The following is a 26,658-nucleotide window of genomic DNA, read 5'->3' as shown; positions in this document are numbered from 1 at the left end:
CATTGATAAAGAAGCTGAAGATGGTTGGGCCTAGGACACTACCTGAGGAACTGCTGCAATAATGTCCTGGAGCTTAGATGTTTGGCTCTGACAACCACAACCATTTTCCTTTGCGCCAGGTATGATTCCAACCATTGGAGAGTTTTCCCTTTGATTCCCAATTGACTTCAATTTTGCTAAGGCACCTTGATGCTACACTCGGTCGAATGCTGCCTTGATGTCAAGGGCAGGCACTTCAGTTCACCTCTTGAATTAATTTCCTTTGTCCATGTTTGGACAAAGGTTGCAATGAGGCCTGGAGCAGGGTGGCCCTGGTGGAATACAAATTGAGCATTGGTGAATAGGTTATTGATGAATAAGTGATGCTTGATGGCACTGTTGACAGCACCTTCCATCATTTTGCTGATGATCAACAGTAGATTGATAGGGCAGTAATTGGCTGGTTTGGATTTGTCCTGCTTTTTGTGGACAGGACATACCTGGGCAATTTTCTACATTGTTGGGTAAATGCCAGCATTATAAATGTACAGGAACAGCTCGGCTAGGGGCGTGGCTAGTTCTGGAGCACAAGTCTTCAGCACTACAGCCAGGATGTTGTCAGCGCCCATAGCTTTTATTGTATCCAGTGCTTTTAATTGTTTTTTGATATCATGTGAAGTGAATCGAATTGTCTGAGCACTGACATCTGTGCTGAAGACCTCAGGAGGAGGCCAAGATGGATCATTCACTCAGCACTTCTGGCTGAAGATGGTTACAAATACTTGAGCCTTGTCTTTTGCACTGATGTTTTGGGCACCCCCATCATTGAGGATGAGGATGTTTTTGGAGCCTCCTCCTCTGGTTAGTTGTTTAGTTGTCCACCACCATTCATGACTGGATGTGGAAGGACAGCAGAGCTTTGATCTGATCCGTTGGTTGTGGGATCACTTAGCTTTATCTCATGCTGCTTCTTCTGTTTAGCATGCACGTAGTCCTGTGTTACAGCTTCACCAGGTAGACACCTCATTTTTCGGTATGCCTGGTGTTGCTCCTGACATGCTCTCCTCATTGTACCAGGGTTGATCCTCTGGCTTGATGGCAATGGTAGAGCGAGGTATATTCTGGGCCGTGAGGTTACAGATTGTGCTTGAATACAATTTTGTTGCTGATGATGCCACAATGCCTCATGGATGCCCAGTTTTGAACTGCTAGATCTGTTCTGAATCTATCCCATTTAGCTTGGTGCTAGTGTCACACAACACAATGGACAGTATCTAGAGTGTGAAGGCGGGACTTCATGTCCACAAGGACTGTGTGGTGGTCACTCCTACCAATACTGTCATGGACAGATGCATCTGTGACAGGTAGATTGGTGAGGGTGAGGTCAAGCAGCATTTTCCTTCATCACCTGCTGCAGGCCCAGTCTGGCAGATATATCTTTCAGGACTCAGCCCGTAGTAGTGCTATTGAGCCACTCTTGGTGATGGGCATTGAAGTCCCCATGCAGAGTACATTCTGTACCCTTGCTACCCTCAGTGCTTTTCAACATAGAGGAGTACTGATTCAGCAGCTGTGGGAGGGCAGTAGATAGTAATCAGTAGGAGGTTTCCTTGCCGATGTTAAGGGGTCCATAATCAATGTTGAGGACTACCAGGGCAACATCCTTCTAACTGTATGCCTCTGTGCCACCATCTCTGGTGTGTCTGTCCTGCCCTAACCCATGGATAGTGATGGAGAAGGGGTCTAGGACATTGGCTGTAAATTATGATTCAGTGACTATGACTATAGGCTATCACTTGATTAGTCTCTGGCACAGCTCTCCCAATTTTGGCACAAGTCCCCAGATGTTAATAAGGAGGACTTTGCAGGGTTGACTGGACGGGCTGTGACTTTGTCATTTCCAGTGCTTAGGTCAATGCCAGGTTGTCTGCCTTTGTTTTTGGTTTTGTACATCTGAGTAGCTTGCTCGGCCATTTTAGAGAGCACTTAAGAGTCAACCACATTATTATGGGTCTGGAGTCACATTAGTGAACCAGATGGGTTTTCAATGACATTCCGATAATTTTGTGATCACCATTCGTGAAATTAGCTTTTAATTACAGGTGTATTAATTAATTGAATTTAAGTTCCACGAGCTGTTGTGGTGTGATTTGAATTCTGGTCCCCAGAACATTGGTTAGGACTTCTGGATTACCAGTCCAGCAACATTACCACTACACAATCACCCCCCTAAGTACATAAAGTGTAGGGCCTATTAGGGACCTTAAGGGAAACATGTGAGTGGCGGCAGAGGACATGGGTATGATTCTTAATGAATACTTTGTGACTGCTTTCACAAAAGGCAGGGACAATACACACATTGCAATCAGGGAGGAGAACTGTGAAATATTAGATGAAATTAACATAGTGAGAGAGGATGTAATAAGGGATTTAACATTTTTGAAAGTGGATAAATCCCAAAGCCTGGACGAAATGTATCCTAGGCTGTTAAGGGAAGTAACAGAAGAAATAGCGGAGGCTCTGACCAGCATTTTCCAATCCTCTTTGGCTACAGGCTACAGAGGACTGGAGGACAGCTAATACTGTACCATTGTTTAAAAAGGGAGGAAGGGACAGACTGAGTAATTACAGGCTGTTTCCAGTGGGGTTTCACAGGGTTTAGTACCAGGTTCCTTGCTTTTTGTGGTATGTATCAATGATTTGGACTTGAATATAGGGGGTGTGATAAAGAAGTTTCCAGATGATACAAAAATCGGCAGTGTGGTTGATAATGAAGAAGAAATCTATAGATTGCAGGAAGATATCAATGGACTAGTCAGGTGGGCAGAACAGTGGCAAAATGGAATTCAATCTGGAGAGGTGTGAGTTAATGTATTAGTGGAAGGCGAACAAAGCAAAGGAATACACAATAAACAGTAGGATACTGAGAAATATAGAGGAGCCGAGAAACCTTGGAGTACATGTCCAAAGATCCCTAAAGTTGGTTGGACAGGTAGATAAAGTGGTCAAGAGGGCATATTGGAAACTTGCAATTGTTAGCCAAGGCATAGAATATAAGAGAGGGAGGTTATGCTGGAACTGTATAAAATACTAGTTAGGCCACAGCTGGTGCACTGTGTACAGTTCTGGTCACTGCACTATAGGAAACATGTGATTGCACAAGAGAAGGTATAGAACAGATTTACGAGGGTGTTGCCTGGACTGGAGAACTTTAGTTATGAGGAAAGATTGGACAGACTAGGGTTGTCTTCTTTGGAACAGAGAAGGCTGAGGGGAGACCTAATTGAACTGTGTAAAATTATGAGGAGTGTAAATAGAGTAGATAGGAAGGCCCTATTTCTCTTGGTTGAGGGGTCCATAAACAGGGGGCATCAATTAAGGTAAGAGGTAGGAGGTTTAGTGGGAATTCAAGGGAATTTTTTTTTCACCCGGAGAGTTCTGGGGATCTGAAAGGGTGGTAGAGGCAGAAACCTTCATAACATTTAAAAGTACTTGGATATGTACTTGAAATTTTTAACCTACAAGGCTATGGACCAAGAGCCGGAAAATGGGATTAGGCTGGATGGCTACTTGTCGGCCAGCCTGGACACAATGGGCCAAATAGCCTCCTTTCCTGCTGTAAATACCCAATAATTTTGGAGCATGTAATGCATGGGAGAGGCCTTGAAGATGGATAAACACAAGAAACAAAAAGGCAATTTTAGCTTGGGGATCATTCCAGATGGAAAGGAGGCAGGGCAGGAGATATTTCTGCCAGGAACTCTCCAATGTGAGGCCTGGGCCATTTTAACTAGAGGGCCTCATTAAACTGTCTCTCACCTAAAGCCAATAAGAATGATATAACAGTCGATGGGTGGGTGTAGAAAATCAAATGGGAGGCCGTGTTGCTGGTGACCCAAGAGAACAGCCCCCAGCACAAAATTAGCATTGAGTCAGGGGGAGATTTCCAAAGAGCTGCCGGTGGTGTGAGGAAGAGGATAAGGCAGGTTTAGGAAATGCCTAGGAGTCTTTGCAGGGCCCAGAGGACAACTCATGCTCCAGTTGATCCACAAGAAATCCTCACAAAAAAAAAGGGAAAAAACTATAACTGATTGTGGCCTCCTCTGGCCATTCTGTTGTTAGGTGGGCCTCCTGCGATTACAAGTTAAAATGGGGTCAGAGTGCCAATGATGTAATTGGGCTGCAAGTTCCCCGTGTAAAGTAGAGCCATATTTGCCTGTGGTGGATGTCATTCAACTACCTGATCAGAGATAAGTTAAGATGATGGGACGTGGAAACGCATTGGAAAAAATGACTCGATCCCGACCCCGCCATCTTAAAAAAACCCACTCGCACCATTCCTGCTATATGGGCAAGGTTAAAATGGACTCGAAAAGAAGAAGATACAAATAGAAATAAAAATGAATGACAGCAGAAGAGGAAAAACCCCAGGAAAATACGTGCTACATGATCACTTCCATTGCTATTGCTATATCTAGCTATTTTTTTTCTATATTGTTTCATTCTGTTGCAATTATGATTTTCCAGCTATCTTGAGGTACTTTTCCATTTCTGTGTGAGTTTTGGAAGAGTAACATTGAAGTGGATCATTTTACTTGAATCAACATGCCGCTACATTTTGTGAAGCCCATGGGAGAGTCAGTGTGAGAAAAAACCACTTGCTTTCCATGGCTGTGACCTCCATCTTATGGGACCCAGGAGAATGTAGCTCCTTGTTGTCATTGGTTAGGCTGTTTATATTTGAGGGTACAGTCACCAGTGCAGTCAATGACACTTAATCAATGTAAAAATACCTTTAAAGAATAAAACTTGCAATATTTCTTCCACCTCCAGTTCTTTGCTACTGGCATCATGTAAAACAAATGGAAAAACATAACTCATCTATACATAAAACAGCTAAAGAGAGGAAGAGATAGGAATAATGCGAATTTAAAAAGGACTTGCATTTATAGAACAACATTCACAAGCTCCAGATATCCCAAAGCACATTGCAATTAATGAAGAACTTATGAAAGATAGCAGGAAACTTGACAGTTAATTTGCAAAGTGAAGCGCTCCCTCAATGCAGCACTGAAGTGTCAGCCTGCTTTATCTGTTCAAGTACCTGGAGTGGGAGCTTTGACTGCTGACTGTGTCTGACAGATACTTGGATACCCCCACGGGACAATTATCCCATCATTAATTGAAACATCGGCAGAATGCATTCCCAGATTTCCAACATGTCCACAGCAATGTGTAGAAGCAGATGGTTTTCATGCCCACAATAGGTGTGGCATCTCAGTCGGAGTGAGACTTATACCTGCCCTTGACCTTTGCCCCTGTTTCCAACCAATTTCCTGGGGTTGGACTATTTGAAACTAAGGGCTGAATTTAGTGCCGACTAGTGGGATGCAGGCGGGGTTGGAGGGGGGTGGGGTGACATAAAATCGGGACAGGAGACGTGGACAGGAAGTCTGACGCTATGGTGTCTCATCCCGATTTTGTCCATGGCAGCAAACATGGCGGGCAGAGATCAGACAGCAACAAGGAGGGAAGGCAATTAAAGTATTTAAGAGGCCTATTGACAGAGATTTTAGTTGTGGTTTTAACTTTTATTAAAGGCACATGGGATTCACGGGGATTCAGAGCCTTGCCTGCTTCAAGGAGGTGACATGGAGGCGGGAGCACATCGCTGGCTGCAAGGGGAGGACATCAGGAGAGGTAGCATTGGCTGCCAGGCAGGTAGAGAAGGGAGGGCATCAGGCAAAACCTTACAAGTGGGGGCAAAGGTCACAGAACTGCAGAGGTGCCATTACAATGGGGGGAATGGGCAAGTGCCACCTCATCAGAGATGAAAAGTGGGGGGAAAGAGAGGGGCCGCTGGCAGGGAAGAACTTGTACTTAGGGAGAGGCCACCTATCATGGGTCTTATTAATCCAGACTTCAGGGTCCCCGTTGAAGTGGAGGTGCAGCAGAGCCGGAGGGAGGCCCAGGCACCACAACAACCTTTGAGACTACAAGAGGGTCAGCAGCAGCCTCCAGACAGTGGTGAAGGTTGCAGAGGGGAGGTACAGGTGGCTCTCCCACGCAGTAGGAAGTACCATCCGGATGGGGTCTACAGGTCAAAGCTCAACTACCTGCAGTTGTCCGAGAGGCAGTGCCAACGAAGACTCTACCTCTTCAGGTACACTGTCACTGAACTATGCACTATGATGCAGGACATAGCTGTGCTCCAGGGGATTAGATGGAAATCCAATGCCAGTGGTGTTGAAGGTCACCATGGCACTGAAATTCTACATCTCTGGATCATTCCAGGGATACACTAGGGACTTGTGTGGTATCTCACCGTCAGCAACACATCAGTGCATCAAGGCGATCACCACTGTCCTTTTCAGGAGGGCCGGTGACTATGTGCGCTTTCGCATGGATCCCAACTCTCAGGCTGAGAGGGCCATCAGGTTCGAAGCTATCGCTGGATTCCCCCCATGCAGGATGTTATCAACTGCTTGCATGAAGCCAACAAGGCTCTTGAACACCAGCCAGCAGCCTTCATCAACAAAGAGAGCTTCCACTCTCTCAATGAACAACTGGGCTACAACCATCGTTGTAGATCCTGCAGGTCTGTGCATGCTTCCATGGAAGTTGCCACAATGCCTACATTTTGAGGTGGTCCCAGGTGTCAGAACATTTCTGGCCTCCCTCACGCCTTCAGGGATGGATCCTTGGAGACAAGAGCTACCCACTGCGGATATGGCTACTGATATCTATGAAGAAGCCCTGCACAGATGCAGAGGAGGACTACTACTCCTGCCACAGGACACCACGAGTGACCAAAGAGCAGGCCATTGGTCTGCTGAAGATGAGATTCAGGTGCCTAGATTGGTCCGGTGGAGCTCTTCAGTACGCCCCGGTGAGGATCTCATATATTATGCAGTCTGTCATGCACTACACAACCTAGTGTTACAGTGGGGGAGGAATGTGACGGGTGTGACACATCCTCAGATGATGAGGATGTGGAGGAGGAAGCTGGCCAAGCATCGGCAGATGAAGGACCCTAGAAACAACAGGAAAGACGCCATGAGATATGTGCAAAGGAAGCCTGCAATGCCCTTGTACAAATACATTTCCTGTGGTCCATATTGCCAGTTGTACATTGACCAATAAAGACTTACCTTTACGCAGCCCTGTTGTCATTTTATTTCCTTCAGGCAGCATTCACTCATTAATCCGTTACGCAGCGTTAAGCTGGCCAGGCTCCAGACTGGACCCCTCACAGCATGATGCCTTGTCTCGAGCCTCTTCACAGAGGCTGGGTTGAAACGAAGGGCCAAATTAAGAGGAAGGAGATCTTTGGTTGAAAAGAAAGCTTTAATGACTGTAACAGCAAATGCTACTCTTCCCATCTACAATACACAATCATCTGTGAATCCCCCATGATTCTAGGTGCTCTTCTTCATTCTCTTCACAGAATTACAGAATCGTTACAGTGCAGAAAGAGGCCATTCAGCCTATCGTGTCCACACTGGCTCTCTGAAAGAGCAATTCCCTCAGTTCCATTCCCCTGCCTTCTCCCCATAACCCTGCACATTCTTCCTTTTCATATAACTGTCTAATTCCCTTTTGAGTGCTTCAGTTGAATCTGCCTCCACCACGTCCTCAGGCAGTGCATTCCAGACCTTAACCGCTCGCTGCATGAAAAAGTTTTTCCTCATGTCACTTTTGTTTCACTTACCAAATATTTTAAATTTGTGCCCTCTCATTCTCGATCCTTTCACAAGTGGAAACAGCTTCTCTCTATTTATTCTGTCCAGACCCCTCATGATATTGAATACCTCTATCAAATCACCTCTCAGTCTTCTCTTCTCCAAGGAAAATAGTCCTTACTTCTCCAATCTATCTTCATAACTGAAGTTCCTCATCCCTGGAACCATTCTCATGAATCTTTTCTATACTCTCCAATGCCCTCGCGTCTTTCTTCAAGTGTGGCGCCCAGAATTGGAGGCAATACTCCAGCTGAGGCCGAACTAGTGTCTCATACAAGTTCGACATAACTTCATTGCTCTTGTACTCTATGCCCTTATTAATAAAGCCCAGGATACTGTATGTTTTATTAACCACTCTCTCAACCTGTCCTGCCACCTTCAATGACTTCTGCCCATGGACACTGTTATGACTGACCGTTCCAGTCAAAGTGCCCAATCAAAATTCTGATTGTGATGGGAGAAACACACTGTTAATTCAATCCCGTCACTCCACAGATCGCCTAACATATCATTTAAACTTTCCAAATTAAAGAAAGACCCAGCCAAATTATACCATCTCTTAACCCCTGAATAAGGCTAAACAAACCAGGCATCTTTAAATCAACAAATTAACTCTTTAATTAGAAGAACTAAATTCTTAAACACTATGAAGATATAAACAACATTTAAAACACAAAAAAATTAGAGTCCTTGTAAATTTACAGTCCAATGATGCTTGAAGTCCTCACAGAATGTTGCTTGAAGTCCTCACAGCCAGCTGATGCAGAGAAAAGGTTTTTCCACAGCAGAACAGTCCATAGTCTAATTCCAACAATAGGTGATGCTTTCCTTCTCCAGCGAATGTCAACAATTAACGACTTGCAAACCCTTTTAATAGTATCAATTTGACGTTAGAGCTTTTGAAGGATAAAAGATTGTCACAATCTAACTTCCCTTCCTTCAGTTTAAATTAGCTGAGATCTCTGTTTTGGCTTGACTTTTTAGAATTTTGAGCGATAATAATTAAACAGACTAAAATCCTCTTTCTTTAGTTTAAATGGTTGAGAGCTCTTTTTCCAGGTGCTGTCACCACAGCTGTCTGTCTGTGTGTCCTCTGTGTCTGTGTTCTGTTAGAACAAACTGTCTTCAACTAAAAAACCAGTTCAAAATTGAATTGTGATAAATGTATCGCTTAATACTCACTCCCAGTGGCTGTATCTATGGTAGCGAGAATGCACCCTTTGAATCGCAGTCTTCAAATGGCTGTTTCTAAGGCAACAAAAATGCACCTTCCTATAACTCCTGAGGCTTGCTGGTTCTTAAAGCAATACTGATCCTTTGCAAGACTTAAAGGCAAACCGCATTTTCCCGGAAAAAGAAAAGCTACAGGACCATGACAACACCTGGGTCCCTCTGCTCCTGCACCCCCTTTAGAATTGCACCCTTTATTCTATACTGTCTTTCTATGTTCTTCCTATCAAAATGAATCACTTCATATTTCTCTGCATTGAACTTCATCTGCCACCTGTCTGCCCATTCCACCAACTTGTCTGTGTCCTTTTGAAGTTCTACACTATCCTCCTCACAGTTCACAATGCTTCCAAGTTTCATATCATCTGCAAACTTTGAAATTGTGCCCTATATACCAAGGTCTCGGTCATTAATATAGTTCAGGAAAAGTAAGGGGCACTCCACTTCAAACCTTCTTCCAGCCCGAAAAAACATCTATTAACCACTACTATTTGTTTCCTGTCACTCAGCCAATTTTGTATCCATGTTGCTACAGTCCCTTTTATTCCATGAGCTGCAAGTTTGCTCACAAGTCTGTTGTGTAGTACTGTATCAAATGCCTTTTGAAAGTCCATGTACACCACATCAACAGCATTGCCCTCATCAACCCTCTCTGTTACCTCCTCAAAAAACTCCAGCAAGTTAGTTAAACATGATTTTCCCTAAAGAAATCCATGCTGGCTTTCCTTAATTAACTCACATTTGTCCATGTGACTATTGATTTTGTCCCTAATTATTTTTAATTAATTTTTAATTTTTTAAAAATTAATTTTCCCTCCACCGAATTTAAACTGACAGGCCTGTAGTTGCTGGGCTTATCGTTACATCCTTTTTTAACAAGTGTGTAACATTTGCAATTCTCCAGTCCTCTGGCACAACCCCTAAGTCTAAGGAAAACTGAAAAATTATGGCCAGTGCCCCTGTGATTTCCACTCTCACTTCCCTCAGTATCATTGCTTGCATCTCATCCGGCCCTGGTGTTTTATCCACTTTAAGTACAGGCAGCCTATCTAATACTTCTTTATCAATTTTAAACCACTCTAGTGTCTGACTTACCTCCTCTTTCAACATTGCCTGTGTTGCATCTTTTTCCTTGGATAAAGACAGATGCAAAGTATTCATTTACTACCTTAGCTATGCCCTCTGCCTCCATGTGTAAATCCCCTTTCTGGTCCCTAATCGGCCCCACTCCTCCTTTTACCACCCTTTTACTATTTATTTACGGTCTACCTCTTTTGTCATCCAGGGTGCTCTGGATTTGTTTGCGTTACTTTTCCCTTTCAAGGGAACATACCTTGACTGTGCCCAAACTGTCTGTACTTTGAAGGTAGTCTATTGTCCATTTATCAGTTTTCCTGCCAGCTTTTGACTCCAATTTTTTCACCCCAGCTCCATTCTTACCCCATTGAAGTTCGCCTTCCCCCAGTTAATTATTTTTACCCTGGATTGATCTTTGTCCTTTTCCATAGTCAGCCAAACCTTATGATACAATGATCACCATCCCCTAAATGCTCTCCTACTGATACTTGATCCACTTGGCCCACCTCATTCCCAAGAACCAGGTCCAGAAGTGCTTCCTTTCTCATTGGACTAGCAACATACTGTTGTAGAAAACTTTCCTGAACACACTCTAGGAACTCTTGTCCCTCACTGCCTTTACACTACTCTTATTCAAGTCTATGTTTGGATAATTAAAGTCCCCCATTATAGCTACCCTATAATTTTTGCACCTTTCTGTAATTTCCTTGCAAATGTGTTCCTCCATGTCCTTCCCACTATCTGGTGGCCTATAGACAACATCAAGCAATGTAACTGCACTTTTTTTGTTCCTTAGCTCTGGCCAAATTGATTCTGTCCTCGACCTCTCTAGGACATGCTTTTCTCCAGCACTGCAATGCTCTCCTTAATCAATACTGCCACCCTTCCCCCTTTTCTCCCTTTCCTATCTTTTCTGAACACCTTGAAACCAGGAATATTTCACACCCAGTCCTGCCCTTCTTTGAGCCAGGTCTCTGTTGTAGCCACAATATCATATTTCCACATGGCAATCTGCACCTGTACCTCACCAATCTTATTAACTACACTCAGTGCATACACATACATGCACATTAACCCTGATTCAGACTTTATTACTTTCTCCCTTACTCTGACCACACCTAATAACGTACTATTCCCTACTCTTGTGCTAGCTATCTGCCCCAGTATTCTGTGCATGTTGGTATTCCTCTATAATACTTGCTCCTGGTTCCCACACCCCCGACAAGTTACCAGTTTTGTTTCCCTCCAACCTGAGCTCCTCTCAGGTTCCCATCTCCCTGGCAATTTAGTTTAGACAATTTAGTCTTCCGTGAATGCCTATGAAATGCTCCCCTTGAGCTGTCAGCTGAAAGTGGAGGCAGGCTGCTGACCTTGCTGCCCTTTGGCTAGTGATGATCTTGGAATTGTCCTCTCGTCACCTAGCGGGTCCCAGCATGTTAGGTTCCTCCTGCACAGAAGCAGTAGCATCCTCTGTCGTTAGGGATGATGGAGGTCCTGGTATCACTGGCAGATGGGCAGAAGAACTGCTGGTTGCACCTGGAACATCCTGAGAGGAGCCCCCAGCAGTGGTGGGCAGCTGCTCCTCCTCCCTTGCAAGGCAGACTTGTGCCTCCCTGCTGACATGAGAGGGTGGAGGACCTGTTGGTGACTCAAGGTCCTCTGTTCCCCCTCTCGCCTTGCACTGTTGCCTTGCGCCCATGGTCAAGACGAGGGTATGCAGGTCTACATGAATGTCCTGCTGACACTGAGTGCTTTACTGGATGTGGTTCTCCATCAGAACTGCTAATCTCTCAATGGAGGATGCCACTCATGCACCAGACAGAGAGAGTGCAGCACTCAAGGCCTGGATGCACTCCTCCATCATCTGCGCTTGTGTACCCATAGCCTCTGCCATCTCTGCCAGATGTTACCTGACCTCTTGCTGCAACTGCAGCATTTCCAGTAATGCTGGAGACACCAGAGGCATGTCATGAGCCTGAGGCTCAGCTTGGGCCTGGTCTCCCACAGTACTACGACTGTCAGAGACCTGGGCTGTGACAGCCTACGTCAGCTGCTCGGGCACGTGTGTGCTGTGGTCACCAGGTTGTGTGCCCGACACTAACTACGAGCGTGTACTCACCAACTTGCGAGTATCTGCGCTGCTGATGAGTGCAGGGGTATGAGGTGACGCTGGACCCTCTGAGGCTCCATCCTCCTCCTCAGTAGTGGCAGGCGCTCACACAGTTTCGGAGGCTCTTTGAGTAGGCACCACATGAACTGCATGAGAGAACAGAGACAGTGGAAGGTCAAGGGCCTCCCCTCCCGACATAGCGCATACCCTTACATTGGAGATCCCTGTAGGCACCAGATGCCTGATGAGCAACATGGCTCCAATGCTGCAGATATACCCTTATGCCCTATGACTACCTTACTCACTGTCTTGGGAAGGTGCCCCTGTCTCTCCATCCACAATGCTCTTGCCATCCTGCGGCCCAGTCAGCCCCATGGCCTCCTCCTCCATGGTGGTCAGGACATGGGGAATCAGCAACCTACTACTAGTCTTGGCCTGCTCTTTCATTTGTGTGCAATCTTCTCCTGCAGACAGAGGGATGGAAGCTATTGGTCCACCATTGAGAGCAATCCCAAGACATAGACTGGTGTCAGTCCAGCTGCTACTAATGGAGCACACAGATTCCTCCTGCATCCGCCCCCTTTCCAGGGACTTGGTGAGGATCTGTACTGACAAACAGCTTCCTTACAGGGCCATCTCACCATGGCGCAGTCAGTTTACCTGTAACCCCTGACCTTTTGCCCACGTCCGGGTGGGTACCCTCTCTCCACCCAATGGACCCTCCTGCTTTGCCAGATGCAAGACCCAAGAGCTGAAGGCTTTAAGAGGTACTCACTTTTGCTGCCTGGATGAGGTCATTGAGCTAATCGTGGCACTGAAACCAGGTCCATGCTATGACCCCCATGGCTGCTGACCTCCTCTGCAATCTGTAGCCAGACTTGCTTGGTTGGGATCCCAGCTCTCCTCCTCCCATCCCTAGGGAATAGTATATGCCGCCTTTCCCTGGGAGCTTGTGAGAGCACCTGGAAGGAGGCATCACTAAAGCGCTGGGCACCCGAGATTTAATTCTGCCATCACTCTGCAGCCTTTCAGGACATTGCCATTACTATGACTGCACACAGCAAGATTGAAGGCAGGGCTGGCAGCCCTTTAAAAATAGCACCAGCACTGCCGGGATGTCAATTAACGCTGGAGTCTCCGCCCCCACAACCGATCACGTTATTGGTCAGCCACCACGCCTCATTGCCCTTAATTGGCCGGATGTCGCTGGATCACATGTGGCCGACTGCCCCTAGCCCTGACGTGGCATGCATCTGCTTCTGGCCCCTATGGCAAGACTGGCGGGTCGCCCAACAAAATCCGGCACCCCTTCAGTGCACAAATTCTTAAGGAAAGTTAATTCTTCAAACACTCACTCATTCCATTTTCTACCATGAAATTTTGTTAACAAATTAAAGGCCATGACTGCTTCTTTGGCATGAAGGTTTCTTGTACTCATAGCAGTATAGAAAATTGGTTTTCAATGCTCAGATATATGCCATGGATTAAAAGTAAGAGATGAAAAATAAACACAAAATGATAATGGCGGCTTTTGGCTGTTAACTTTCAACCTTTAAACATGAAAACAAACCCTGAGATGATTTTGTGCAGACTAATGCTTAACGCATTTGTATGACATTATTTAAAGTGCCAGCTCAAGTAATCTCATATGAACATGCTAAGGTTACATCCCGATACTTTCAGCAGTGAGCCACACACAAAGAGAGTATGAACCAGACATAGAACAATGCAGCCCTTGTCTTTACCCACACTCTCAACTGAAAGTATGGGATGATGGAATTACCTCTAGTAATTATTCATACTCCAATATGGAAAACAGTAATATCTGGAATGGTACCAGGATGAGGGATTTCAACTGTGTGAAGGGACTAGAGCTAGTAGACAGGTTTAAAAAGCTATCAAACAGGCTTATGGAATGTTAACCTTCATTATGAGGAGAGGATGCATAAACTTGGCTTGTATTCTCTTATATAGAAGATGGAGTGGTGATCTGATCGAGGTGTTTAAAATGTTAAAAGGATTTGATACAGTAAATACAGAGAAGTTACTGCCTCTGGCGAGGGAACCAAGAAGGAGGAAAGGCCATCTTAAAATTAAAGCTCCTTTTGTGCTGTATGCTTGTAGATTCTAACTTTTTTTTATTCGTTCCTGGGATGTGGGCGTCGCTGGCTAGGACAACATTTATTGCCCATCCCTAATTGCCCTTGAGAAGGTGGTTGTGAGCCGCTTTCTGGAACCGCTGCAGTCCATGTGGGGTAGGTACACCCACAGTGCTGTTAGGAAGGGGATTCCAGGATTTTGACCCAGTGACAGTGAAGAAACAGTGATATAGTTCCAAGTCAGGATGGCGTGTGACTTGGAGTGGAACTTGCAGGTAGTGGTGCTCCCATGCATCTGCGGCCCTTGTCCTTCTGAAATGTCATGCAACCAGGAAGGTGTGCATTTTATGAATGTTTTCTAGAGTTCAATTAATTCAATTTTAGTCGCTTTGATATGAAAAAAGGTTTTCAATTTATATTTTTGTTCACTTTTTGTTAAAATCAAGGTGAAGGATGCCAGTCCTGAGGAATGAAATCCTTACCACTGTGAGTGCCCAGTATATGCATTAATCACTCCCAAGACAGGCATAATGCAGTCAGATACAGATTTAAGCTCCCCCCTGCTCTATTCCATCAATATGTTCAAATCTAACCTCAGAATACCATTTCCCAGTGTAACAGCGTGAATCTTTCACTATTTCCTCAGCTGTACTTGTTGTTCCTCTGTACAATGTTGTGTAAAATTGTGCCAAAATGTGGTTAGGGAAATGTTGTGGGGCCCAACTCACCTGGAATTGGTTTCTTAATGTGCTGTCCTATTTCACACAGGCTCCTTACTGCTGGCCAATATTTATCCCTCAATCAACATCACAAAAACAGATTAACCAGTCATTATCACAATGCAGTTTGTGGGAGCGTGCTGTGTGCAACTTGGCTGCCATGTTTTCTGCATTACAACAGTAACTACACTTCCAAAGTACTTCATTAGCTGTACAGCACTTTGAGATGTCCAGTGGTCGTTAAAGGCACTATATAAATGCAAATATTTCTTTCTTTCATCAGAGGTAGGTGTGAAGCTTATAAAGTGAGACCAGATTCAAAACAAGGACTCAAAGCTGAAGCACAGTGTGATAATGAAGTGTGTCACCTAGTCTCAAAACTAATTTGAGAGTTTCTAGTCTAGGTTTCCATCTTGCAACTGTGAAAATCCATATTTCCCTTGTTCTTGGAGGCTCTTGTCAAGTAATTGCTGATTTGGAGAACAGTCATATTCCTCAGTGAATGACGTACATAGGCATAAGTGTTCATTGACAGAGTTTTAGTCTAAATGGAGACTATTGTGAAGTAATTGCTGACTTGAGCTACAGGACTTCTACTTTTGGCTTTTGAGGATGGGATGTAAAAAATGCAAGACATATTTACATCATGGTCACTGTTCAATATAAATCAAACCATTTATTTGGCAAGTTCAGGATCGATATGGAAGTTTATATTCCATTCACAATCTACAGTTCCAACTCTATTAGTGTAACATGATGAGAAAGGCAGCTTTGAATTTCATCAATAACCACTATTCAGGCAAATGGCATTTTTGTATGTAAAGGTTTTGCTGTAATAATAACAGTGAGGCTAACAGCACTCACAACTATTACTGGATAAATTCGATAGCAACTTTTGGCATCTGCATAAGCAGAAAAGGAAACTGCTGTCACAGATACTGCCACTCCTACACAGGGTGTGATGTTGCAGTCCTTGCCAATAGATTTAACACTGAAATCAATGCAACAGCATGAATTGGAGTACTTGCCATTAGTTCTGCACAAAAAATTCTTGTGTGATTGCCTTTAAGAGTGATGTCCCTTTAAGATTTTAGTATGCTAATGAGCTGAGTACCAGGCTGTGACTACATGCCAGCCTCACTCTGCTGCTGTTACACTAAGAGGCAAGTCCTGTAAATGGTTTGCTCTGCACTGTATATTATAGTTAGCTGTTTAATAAACCTGTTTGAGCTCTTCAAAAACCTGGACTCCACACATCTCATTTATGTTGCATCACACAACATAAAAAGCTTCTCATTACAAAAATGATTGAAAAAGTTAGGGTTGGCACATTCAAGAGTAAGTCAGTTTTTGCTGGCATGATAAGTGATAACTACTACTGAACAATCTCTCTGGCCCCCAAAAAAATAATTTTAGAAGAGTGGAGTCTCATTCCCTCAGAAGAACATTAGTGTTGGAGATATTTTTAAAAAGAAATATCACAATTTTTTTTACTTTCTCTGTCCGTTTCTTTTATCTCTCTCCCTTAATCCCATCTGTCTTTTCCAATCCTTATTTCATTTCCTGTACATCATTTTAATGTAATTTATGTTTCTTGCTTTATTCTTCCTGGCTTGGACTCAGGGTGTCTCAGTGAAGACTGTGGAGTACTGCAAACAGCTATGGGCACCACACCTTAGGAAGGATATATTGGCCCTGGAGTGAGTATAGTGTAAATTCACCAAAATGATGTGTGAATTCCAAGGGTTAAATTATGACAAGTGAACAAGGAGGGTTGTATTTTGTGGAATTTAAAAGGTTAAGGGGTGATTTGAACAAAGTTTTCAAAATATTATGGGGAACAAATAGGGTAGATAGAGAGAAACTATTTCTGCTGGTTGCAGAGTCTAGGACTATAGGGGCTGGTCTAAAAATTGGAGCCAGACCTTTCAGGAGTAAAATTCGGAAACACTTCTCCACACAAACAGTGGTCGAAGATTGAAACTGTTTCAAAAACGGCAATTTTTTTTCAATATTTGTTCTTGGGATCTGAGCATCACTGGCAGAACCAGCATTTATTGCCCATCCCTAATTATCCTTGAACTGAGTGGCTTGCTAGGCCATTTTAGAGGGCAATTAAAAGTCAACCAGATTGCTATGGGTCTGGAGTCACATGTAGGCCACACCATGTAAGAAGGACCACTTTCTTCCCCTAAAGGACAGAAGTCCTTTAGGGCGGCACAGTGGCGCAGTGGTTAGCACCGCAGCCTCACAGCTCCAGGGACCCGGATTCAATTCTGGGTACTGCCTGTTTGGAGTTTGCAAGTTCTCCCTGTGACCGCGTGGGTTTTCGCCGGGTGCTCCGGTCTCCTCCCACTGCCAAAGACTTGCAGGTGATAGGTAAATTGGCCATTGTAAATTGCCCCTAGTGTAGGTAGGTGGTAGGGAATATGGGATTACTGTAGGGTTAGTATAAATGGGTGGTTCTTGGTCAGCACAGACATGGTGGGCCAAAGGGCCTGTTTCAGTGCTGTATCTCTAAATAAATAAATGAACTAGATGGGTTTTAACAACAATCCAGGAGTTACATGGTTGCCATTATTGACACTTGCTATTTATTCCAGATTTATTTAATTAATGGAATATAAATTCCCCAGCTGCCACAGTGGGATTTAAACTCATGTTGGCAAATCATTATTCCGGGTCGCTGGATTACTAGCCCAGTAGCATTACCACTATGCTACCATCCCCAGTAACATTACCACTGCACTACCATCCTCTTTACTGAGATGTATTAAGTATGAGCTCCAGGTCCATAATTAGCCTTAACCTTCTAACTCTAGACAAAAGCAAAACATAATCAATCAATTTACATCAATGGGACCTTGATTCAATTTTGGCTCAGGGTAAGTTGAGAAGTTAACACAACTTTTTGCCCAGGCTGAAGCAGGTCAGCAGCTATCAGGAAAGACAAAGCGGGCCTCCGAGGAATGTTGAAATCATCTCTCTGTGGGGCCAGGAGCAGCAGGATTGTTCCTCCAGGCTCTATGATTAAAGTCAAGGGCCGGAATTTTATGAATCCCTTGGCGCTCCTGACGATGGGACTGGAAGTTGGCGGAACTTCTGCTTCCGCCATTTTTCCTGTATTATACGCAATTTTAGATGCAAGTGAACAATGCGGCGATGGGCACAGGAGACACGTACCATCATGGAGTGGGGATGGACTTTCATTGGTGGAACCTGCCGTCACTCTGTCAAGCACCACCAGCACCATGGCTATAAATCATTCTGTGCTCCAAATCTCAAGGAGCAGCAGCCTTCGCGGTAAGTGTCTTCCAAGTTAGCGCAATTAAATTGTTTACTTAATTTTAATTGCTTTTTCCTTGCTTAATTTTTCAAACCCAGCATCAACTCCCCATCATTTTCTTTCACTACCACCACCCACCCCCACCCCATGGTTCAGTGACGCCTCCCTGCAGGTTCTCCTCCAGGCCATCAGGGAAAGGAGGGAGGTCCTCTTCCCTGGAGTTTGAGTTAGAAGACCCTCCTGCCTGACCAAGGCAGCCTGGTTGGAGATAGCAGAGGAGGTCTCGAACCTTGGGGTGACGTGGCGAACTTGGATTAGGTGTCACAAATTTATCAATGACTTGCTCAGATCGGCAAGGATAAGTGGTCTTGGCAAAGCTGTTCCCTTGGTTTTCTTCTGGCTCCATGTCTTTAAGACAAGGCATGCAGGGGAATATGAGCAGCCTTGGTGCAATGCTGAGTGTGCGCAAAGTTGACAATTGGCATTTTTTGTGTGCTTGGATGTGTCTGTGAAAGCCAGTCCAGAATGAATGATGTCAATGCATGTATAAAATGGGTGTGATGCCTCTTTTGACATGTCATTAAATCTGCACTGTCTCCTGCAGGATAAAACCAGTGTGAGCAGGCAAAGACAGGTGGAGGTCTCCCAGACATAAGGATCCTGACACCAACTGAGGAGGAGGCAGCAGAAATAGCGAGAGAGGAAGCAGGCAAAGCAATCGCAGATGGCAAGGCAGGATTTTCAGGGCATAAGGATGAAGTGTCATCTTAAGTCTTGCAGCCATATGTGCACACCAAAGGAAAGTGTATAAACTCATGTTGAGCTGATGCTTAATGTGACTCTGTTTGTGTCTCCACTGCCCACACTCAAGTGATGGAATGCCACAAGGCACAAGACTCCTCCTCTGGGGAGGAAGATGCCAATGCCCAGAAGGGACACCGTCACCTGCCTCTTCTTCCACCTTCACCAGTGCAGATACATCCACATGGTCCGCGGGGGGTTTAAGATTAAAATCCGGGTCACAATCTGGTGGTCACAACACAGACATGTCCCAGCAGCTGAGGGAGCATGTGCCTGCCGGGTCCCCGACAATCGGAAGACTGCTGTGGACCAGGCCCCTGCTCATCCCCAAGCTCATGATGATCCTCTGTTTATTGCCACAAGAAGTCTGCTGGATGTGCAAAGCCATGTGGAAAATATGTCAGAGATGCCTGAGGTCACGTGTGGTTTTGTGCGTGCCATGAAGATGTCTACCATGTCCCAGGAATATGGCTTCCTCAGTCAAGAGTTTGGCAAGCTCTGTGGTGATTCTGGTTGAGCACTTGAGCCATTTGCACTCCATCACTGTAGCCTTGAGCTCCATGCAGCAGAGTCTAAGTGAGAGGGGGACGAGGAACCTGGACCTCCCTCCAGGTGCCCCTTCCCCTCAGGGAGACAGGCAGGTGCCATCATGCACCCAGATGAAGGACAAGCATGTGCCAGCTGCCCCAGGGCCTTCCTCTCAGGACACCCCCAGGATAAGCTGGGTCTCCCCACCCCACCACCAGAGATTGACCCCCTAACCTCCAGCAGGTGAGCATATGGGGATACTCAAGCTGCAAAGTTGCAGACCCCCAGCAGGATGAAGCCATCAAGGCCACGTTCCTCCAGAGGATGCCCACCACAGTCATCCACAGCAATGGGGCAGTGCACTGGGCAGACTGCCTCCACCTCAGCTGCTAATGTCAGGGTAGCACCTAGACGCAGCGGCAGAAAATGTAAAACAAAACAATCGTGAGCACGAAGGTGGCATGGGTGTTGTAAATATTGTGCACATATTTTTGAATTTCAAAAACATATTTATTTGCTCTAATATTGATGCAGTCTCAAATCATTTGCTTTGTTTCAATTGGAAAGAAAATGATTATTGGAGGCCTATGGCAGGACGTATTGATGCTTGCAATGCATTTCTGAAAGTGTCCAGTGTCCTTTTATCATTGATATTTGAGCCTTCAGTCTTCATTGATGGCTGGTCACTCCCTTACTTTCCTTGCATAGGTGTGTTTTGGGTTTCATTGTAACACAAAGAAGATTTGATCTGCCAGTCACTTTGTAACATTGTAGCTTCCTATGTGTGCAGGTTAATGCCTTGATGCAGGACAATATTTCACTGGAGATGCAGGTTACTGTCAATGAAGTTGATAGCATACAGGCCATTAGCCACATCTCCACTGCAGGTTCATGTGCTATTGTCAGAAGAGCCCTTCCTGTATGTGAACATATTTGGCGATTCTTTTTCCCCCTTTCTAAAGTGCCTTAATGTTGGCTGCAACATGCAAATATGAGGTTCTCCCTGATGTCCCTTGCATGTCTCTCCATGGCCCCTATATCCATAATGACATCATTTGCATTGTTGTCCTTCTCCTCACCCTCTTCATAGTGCACCTCATCGGAGGAGGAATCGTGTTCCTCCTGTTGCTCTGCTTGCAAAATGTGACCACGTCCAATTGCCAGATTGGGCAAGGCACAGCAGACAACGATTATTAGTGAGACCCTCTGTGACATATACTGAAGAGCTCCTCCAGATGGGTCAAGGCAGCGGAAGCACATTTTCAACTTGCCAATGGTATGTTCGATGATAGCTCTGGTGGAGAATCCAGCCACCTACTTTGGCTGGTTCGTCAAAAACTCCTGGCAGCTGTGAGTTCTTCAAAATGTATGAGTCTTGACAGGTCCCTGGGAAATGTGTGCAAACATACATTATTCTTCTCCTGTGGTCGAAAGCCGGTTATATATTCAAAGAGTAGAAGCCTTTGCAATTCACAAATGTAGCAGGCTGGTCCCAGGAAGCTTTAATCGTCACATGAGTGCAGTCAATCATCCCTTGCACTCTAGGAAACCTAGCAATGGTGCTGAAGGCTGCAGACCTTACTGTCTGGCTGTCCTCATCTACAAGTAAGTAGATGAAATCATTGGCATGACAAAATCGGGCATTGGTCACCTCTTTGATACGCCAATGGGATGCAGACTGTGCCAAGCCTCATATGTCACCCGTTGATCCTGGAAGGCACCACTAGAAAAATAATTGAGTGCAGCAGTCACCTAGAGGGCAACTGGCAAGGGATTCCCACCAAAACCAAGTGGTTGCAGGTCATGCTGCAGGATCCTACAAATTTCTGTAACCATTCCAAGTGACATCCTTAGGCGTCTCTGGCTTTGCCTTTCTGACATTTGAAGGTAATTTGTCCTTATCCTGAGGATGCAATGACGTGTCAGCGCCCATCTTCGATAATGCCGTTCCTGGATTTTAGCATTTGGAGCATCCTCACCTTCTTGTTCTGCCTGTTGCTGGTGTTCAAATATGCTCTTTTTCCCATGGACTATGAGGCCAGTGTCATTTCAGCTTTGCAAATGATGAAATGAGCAGAGCATTCCAAATCAGCCGTCTTTTTCCAGTCAGCTGAACCAGTGAGGCAATGAGCAGTTCAATTTTATGTCCTTTAAAATTGCAGCCAGCAGGAAATGCCACCCACCATCATTTGTCTCCTCCCATTCAACTTGCAATCCTTGAGTGGGCATGTGCATTATTGTGGTTTGCATTATTGTTGGACAAAATGGTGCGTGTACAATTTAAGGCAAGTTTGTCCACCTTCCAACCTCCTCCTGCCACATTCCAGCCTGCACCCATCACCCTTGACCCACTCAGTGTAACCTTAAACCTTCCCTCTGTTACCATTGAACCTCCCCTCATTATCTTGGACAGTGCCACAATCAATTTATTCATGCCATCCCTTCCCCCTGTTCCCACTCCTGTTACCATCAAATTCCATCTCTGACCCTTGATCCTCCTCAATTCCACATTAATGTTATTGCTGAGACCCGTTCCCCTCCCTATGATGCCGTAGAATACCTAACCCTATGTCTTGACCATCCCCCCCACAGAATCCAAATGCTTCCATTAAATGTGACCATTCCCTCTGTCAGCCAGTATCCTGAATTCGACCCACAGGTCCCGGACATTAACAGCACTCATCCCTCCCTTTAGGACCCTCGTGACCATCTGTTGACTGTAATCCTCAAATCAACTCACCACACCCGCAGCCACCCACAACTGCTTCAGCAGTAATAACAATCACTACACACCCTGGATGCTTCCCTCCTCCCTCCCGTGCACCTCCATGCAACCGATCACCCCACCTTTTCCGCCCCTCCTCCCTCCCCTGCTCCTCCATGCACCCAATCACCCCACCCTGTCCTCCCCTCCTCCCTCCCCTTCTCCTCCATGCACCCAATCACCCCACCTTGTCTTCCCCTCCTCCCTCCCCTGCACCTCCATGCAACTGATCACCCCACCCTGTCCTCCTCTCCTCCCTCCCCTGCTCCTCCATGCACCCAGTCACCCCACCCTGTCTTCCCCTCCTCCCTCCCCTGCTCCTCCATGCACCCAATCACCCCATCCTGTCTTCCCCTCCTCCCTCCCCTGCTCTTCTATGCACCCACTCACCCAACCCTGTCCTCCCCTCCTCCCTCCCCTGCTCCTCCATGCACCCGATCACCCCACCCTGTCTTCCCCTCCTCCCTCCCCTGCTCCTCCATGCACCCAATCACCTGATCCTGTCTTCCCCTCCTCCCTCCCCTGCTCTTCTGTGCACCCGATCACCCCACCTTGTCCTCCCCTCCTCCCTCCCCTGCTCTTCTGTGCATCCAAATACCCCTTCCTGTCTTCCCCTCCTCCCTCCCCTGCTCTTCCATGCACCCGCTCACCCAACCCTGTCCTCCCCTCCTCCCTCCCCTGCTCCTCCATGCACCTGATCACCCCACCCTGTCCTCCTCTCCTCCCTCCCCTGCTCCTCCATGCACCCAATCACCCCATCCTATCTTCCCCTCCTCCCTCCCCTGCTCCTCCATGCACCCGATCACCCCACCCTGTCCTCCTCTCCTCCCTCCCCTGCTCCTCCATGCACCCAATCACCCCATCCTGTCTTCCCCTCCTCCCTCCCCTGCTCTTCTGTGCACCCGATCACCCCACCCTGTCCTCCCCTCCTCCCTCCCCTGCTCTTCTGTGCATCCAAATACCCCATCCTGTCTTCCCCTCCTCCCTCCCCTGCTCTTCCATGCACCCGCTCACCCAACCCTGTCCTCCCCTCCTCCCTCCCCTGCTCCTCCATGCACCCGATCACCCCATCCTGTCTTCCCCTCCTCCCTCCCCTGCTCTTCTGTGCACCCGATCACCCCACCCTGTCCTCCCCTCCTCCCTCCCCTGCTCTTCTGTGCATCCAATCACCCCGCCCTGTCCTCCCCTCCTACCTCCCCTGCTCTTCTGTGCACCCGATCACCCCACCCTGTCCTCCCCTCCTCCCTCCCCTGCTCCTCCATGCACCCGATCACCCCACCCTGTCTTCCCCTCCTCCCTCCCCTGCTCTTCTGTGCTCCCGATCACCCCATCCTGTCTTCCCCTCCTCCCTCCCCTGCTCTTCTGTGCACCCGATCACCCCACCCTGTCCTCCCCTCCTCCCTCCCCTGCTCTTCTGTGCACCCGATCACCCCACCCTGTCTTCCCCTCCTCCCTCCCCTGCTCCTCCATGCACCCAATCACCCCATCCTGTCTTCCCCTCCTCCCTCCCCTGCTCTTCTGTGCACCCGATCACCCCACCCTGTCCTCCTCTCCTCCCTCCCCTGCTCCTCTATGCGCCCGATCACCCCGCTCTTTGTCCTCCCTGAGTACCCTCCCCTGCTCCTTCATGCACCCGATAACCTCACCTTGACCTCTACGAGTACTCTCCCCTGCTTCTCCATGCACACACCCTTGCCTTTTCCACCATCCCCTGTGAAGAATCGCCATTGTTGGTGCTGAGCCTGGAGTCAAACATCCATTCCAATGTTGCCCTTCCTTGTGCCAATGATTTCAAGACTTGAAACCACTGACCACAGAGATAACTGCACAAAGCACAATGTTTAAACAAACATGAACCGGGTGGCACAGGAATACCGCTCGCCGCTAGCTTAATATGCCAAGTAGGACTTAATTTGAACTAAGTGTCGGGTAATGAGTATTCATGGTATGGAAATGAATGCAAAGCCTCAATCTAGCACCGTGCGTGGAGATCCCCGGACCACTGCAAACATGCTGCTGACTTAATTGCGATAAAAATCCAGCCGTCGGAAATCCAAGAAAACAATTCATGCCTAATTAAATAACCCGCACACCACCAAAGCCGCTCTTGCAGGGCCCATAAAATTCCCCACAAGGTCTCCATTTTCATGGACTCCCCCCACCCCTTACTTCCTACGAGGCCATCTCAAAACCAACTCTCCATGACTTACTTGCTTGCCAGTAAGCCGTCCTTTGATCCTAGCCAGCGACCTCTAGCCAGCTAAACTTCTACTGCAGCTCTCTGGCTGGTTACTGTTCTCTGCCCATTTCGAGTGAACAGTTGACCATCAGCAGGCAGAAGAGGATTGGGCATTACAAAACCTGCGGGCCTGAAATCTGGACCACTGAGTGCTTTTTGCACTCCTCCTGGCGTCCCCCCACTCACCTGAAACATGCTGAGAGTTGAAATCAATTTCTTTAGAATCATATTAGAATTTGTTCTTAGAAAAATACCAACAACTTGCATTAATATAACACCTTTAACATAGTAAAGTGTCGCAAGGCACGTCACAGAAGCATTGTCAAACATAAAACTGGTGTTGAGTCAAAGAAGGAGATATTTGGACAGTTGGCCAAATTCTTGGTCAGAAAGGTTTTAAGGAAAGTTGTAAAGGAGGACAGAGAGGTGGAGAGGCAGAGAGGTTAACGAAGGGAAATCCAAATTGTTTAAAAAATTTGGATTTACTCCATTAACGCACTCTATATTTCCGTTTAGTTACAAGAATTAATTTGAAAAATGTTATAAGTTTTCCAAAGATCATTTACTACATTTGCAAACACCTTCAATATAATTATTTCCCTTGTAGATGTATTCCATAGAAATTTCAATTCCAATTCTCCACAGGAATTTGTCACTATAGGTAGTAACTAATCACTCTGCATGAAGGGGCAGGTCTACATAATATTCTATAAAGCTTTATATCAAATATTTTGATAAGGAAGGTACAAACACAGCTGGTGCCTAATTTGGAAATAATAAATGTTGTCAAAATATATGTTTTGCATTTGTAGAACCTTCTTGAGGTGTGTATTTCTCATCTTCAGTACATTACATTTCTATTTTAAATATGCAAAATTATGTGCCTATTAATATTAGTCATTCAAATAGCCATTTTCATATTTTTATCCAGGCATTAATATTGATGTTCCTATTATATGCAGTACACTTCAAACATTTCCTCTTAATCTTCTAGATGTTACAGCATATACTAAAAGTCAAGAACTTTCTATTAAATGTAATGAACTAGGTCTGCTTATACTATAATTGTTATTATGTAATATTTTATGTATAATATTTTACCTCTGCGTTACTGTGCTGTACCAACTAAATGATCAAATTTCAACACATGAAGCATGAAGTTGGTACCAGGAGAGAAGCGCTTAATGAAAAATTGGAAATTCTACCAAATTCCCTCATCAGATGTTATATTTCCAAATTAGGTTGGCATCAACTTTTGTAACTGGATACACGTATAAATTAAGAAGAATTTAATTTTAACTGTAAAATAAGGAAGCTGAACACACTGCATTAATTCAAAAATGCAGCATGAATTAAAGGGCAACTGTTGGGAAAGTAAGTACACTACAAATTTCACTAGTTGTGAAAAATCAAAACAAAACTAGTATCTAACAGCCTAAGTGATTGAGCACTTGTCTCTTAATCAGCAGGTTGTGAGTTCAACCCCAGGCCTGTCTGTCATTGGAATGTGCTTCTGTCACTTGGATGAATTTTGATTGTTTTCTGTCATATCAGTGGATGGTGTGGCTGAATGGGGCTTTGTGATAAATAATAGCATTTGGAGAGGGATGGGTAAAAGCGAAAGATTGATAATCTAAAATTTGTGTGCAAGGTTTCTGCAGGCACAAAACAGCAGTCTGCTCAGAACTGTGAGCAAAGTAATGGTTTCAAATAATTCATTATGTGGAGATTCAATGGAAATTGCAGAGACCATAAATAGTAAAATGTGTACAGATATAATGCTAAAATCTTTATTCTTTTCCACTTAAAGCCAGAATATCTCAGTACTTCAGAAAGATAAATTTTAGCCCAGAGCTGGAATTAAACTCAATTTTGATACATCCTATTTCATTCCAAAAATTACTGTCAATTACAATTGCCTCAATAAAGGAAGCATGATTAGAATTTTAATAGAAGCTTTGGAATAGTTCTTTGTGAGGTAAAGCACCCACTTCACCACATTAAAGGATTATTGAGGCCCCGATATTAATCTGGGGATGAGATTTGAGTGGGATGTGGGCGAAAGTAAGCGACAAACATGCAAG

Source organism: Heterodontus francisci, chromosome 6 (genome assembly GCF_036365525.1).
Source record: "Heterodontus francisci isolate sHetFra1 chromosome 6, sHetFra1.hap1, whole genome shotgun sequence".
Taxonomy (NCBI): domain Eukaryota; kingdom Metazoa; phylum Chordata; class Chondrichthyes; order Heterodontiformes; family Heterodontidae; genus Heterodontus; species Heterodontus francisci.
This window is presented reverse-complemented; position numbering follows the sequence as displayed.